A 2,673-nucleotide genomic window follows, 5' to 3' on the forward strand; every position below is an offset into this window, starting at 1 on the left:
TTTAACTCTTTATTCATGACGGGAGCACTTAGCAACACAATTAAAAATGAACCTCATAACTACATTTATAAGCAAACAAAATCCAATTATATAGAGTGGTATGCACTACAATTTAGCATATGCAACACCACATCCCAACTTTATAGAACCTGCAATATATACATTAACTGCTATGAACGAAAATAAAAGTATGTAACTACCCACTACTACACATATTCCCTTCCAACACATTTGATTTGATTCACCACACATAATAACTACCCAATACATACATAATGTGGACATGGGTAGTGGGAAGTTAAAACTAAGTTAGTTACATGCACTTTTTTAGGTGGTAGAATATAGTTTAATTATACTAATAGTCGAACGGGATAACTATGTCTAATAGTGGGTGGTTACCCATGTAAATGGGTTCGTGAGGTAGTTACATGTAATGAAAAGTAACCGCTTTATAATCCATCCTTATCAAACGGCCCATATTCAATATTTGATCTTAACGGATGGCCAGAACTATATCTCACTCTTCTGTAACCTATTATTATAATATCTGTATCATTTGCAAAACCCATGTAGTAGATCAAGCTAGTGTGCGTGTGTGTAGAAGAGGTATCAAGAGACCTCTCCCTTTTGCAAAATTATTTTACACATGTCATAATTTACCACTTTCCATTTTGTTTCTAATATTAATAAAACATGTATTGTTTAATTTTATTTTATTTTACGTACGTAAACTTTCACATATTTATCTATATATACATGGGAGTAGCCATCTTCAAAACCCGTGCAGAAATAGCTACAAGTAACGTACAGTAACATGTATGTTATTTTTTAGTAGCGAAGTTCAAGCTTTCATCGAGCTTTTAACCAACACATACGTATATTTTCTCCATAATCACCAAAGAACAAAAATGGGAAGGTCACCAAGTTGTGATAACATTACTGGACTCAAGAAAGGGGCCTGGACTCAAGAAGAGGATCTCAAACTCACCCAATACATTCAGATACATGGACTGGGAAATTGGCGAACCCTTCCCAAGAACGCTGGTGAGTGTGTTTGCTTCCACAATCTTTCTTAATGTAAGATATGATTGATTTGAGTTAGCTGATTTTCTTTGATTAATCAATGTTTGATTATACCTTACAGGGCTTCAAAGATGTGGGAAAAGTTGCCGTGAGGCCTGATATCAAGAGAGGAAGATTCTCATTTGAAGAAGAACTGACCATCATCCAACTACATAGTGTTTTCGGAAATAAGTAAGTTAATTAGGAGGCCAATGATTTGTGTCGATCTTCATAACTATGTTTATAGACCATCTCAAAGCCCTAATTAAAGGAGATCAACCTTGGTCACAAAATCTTGAAAAAATAAATTGATAAAAGTGAAATAGCTGCAATTAATAAGGATTCACAAGTTTAAATTAAATATCCGAATAATAATTTATATTGACCTGATAGGTGGTCACTAATTGCTGCTCAGTTGCCCGGAAGAACAGATAATGAAATCAAGAACTACTGGAACACATATATCCAAAGAGCTCTCCTCAAGAATGGAATTGACCCTCTCACTCATCATCCTCGCCTCGATCTATTGGACCTTTCATCCTCGTTCAATCTCTCAAACCTTTTGAGCATCCAAGCCCTAGTGAATCCACAAGTTTTATGGCTTGCCACTCTGTTAGCATCGGCATCATCATCATCGTCATCATCATTAAATGAAGATAACAAAGAGTTGTTTTTTAATAACAACTTATATCCTATGAACCAAAATCCTAGTGAGCAAATTGCAAATGTCACCTCCACTCCGCCACTTCTTCCTATAAACCAACAATGGAATCTAGCTCCCCACACGCAAGAAAACAATGGCCAATGCTTTTCAGATAGCTTGATCAACCTCAATGGACAAACAAGTCAAGATAACATGATATCTCCTTACTTGACGGATAATTCTATTACCATTCCAGATTGCAGGCAGATTCCTTCACAAGCGTTAGAATGCTCAAGCTTCCAGCCATCGACCAGTGAAAACATCAATTTCAACATGGAGTTTGATGATGTTATATAGATATTATATATAGATGCAGGCTAGACCTGTGAATGGAACATACGGTTGTTCTTGTAGTTTTCTGGTATGTTATTTCCAGGAATTTGTAATTTTATATTGCATATTTTGTAAGATTATAAATGAATATAAATATAAGTATAAATATAAATATAAATAAATAAATGAAATCATGAACAAGTTGATAGATTTAAGTAAAATTTCTAGCTTGTATTAGTTATGTAAATTAAAGACGTGATTTTAAATTAAGTTTTTTTAAATAGTATGTATATACGAAAAAAGTGTTTTCTAAGAAGTCTAAGAAGAGATGTGAGTCATTAGATCTAATGTAATAAGGGATATTAAATCTAGTGGAAAAAGCATGGTGTGTTATAAGATGTGGCACATTTTTTTAATTAAAGAAGAACATTTTTGTTTTAAGACGCGCAGTGTATTTTAACCTCCTCGCTTCCTACAATTCTTGGAATGCATTAACTTCTTATTTTAACCTTACATGATGTGTACCTACACATACATATATATATTTTGGAGAGAGAGATATATATGTAGAGAGAGAGAATACATTAACCCTAATAAAAAGAATATGTACCAACATTTTGTCACTTGCTACCTCC

At 33.8% G+C, this 2,673-nt stretch overlaps 1 pseudogene; it reads left to right on the plus strand.

Moving 5' to 3' along the window:
• Positions 1-738: 738 nt before the first annotated feature.
• Positions 739-2,062, plus strand: LOC143568144 (transcription factor MYB74 pseudogene; annotated as a pseudogene).
• The last annotated feature ends 611 nt before the right edge of the window (positions 2,063-2,673 follow it).

The sequence above is a fragment of the Bidens hawaiensis genome, unplaced genomic scaffold (assembly GCF_021521415.1).
Source record: "Bidens hawaiensis isolate Kalapana, Puna unplaced genomic scaffold, B.hawaiensis_p1.1 tig00023813_1, whole genome shotgun sequence".
Taxonomy (NCBI): Eukaryota; Viridiplantae; Streptophyta; class Magnoliopsida; order Asterales; family Asteraceae; genus Bidens; species Bidens hawaiensis.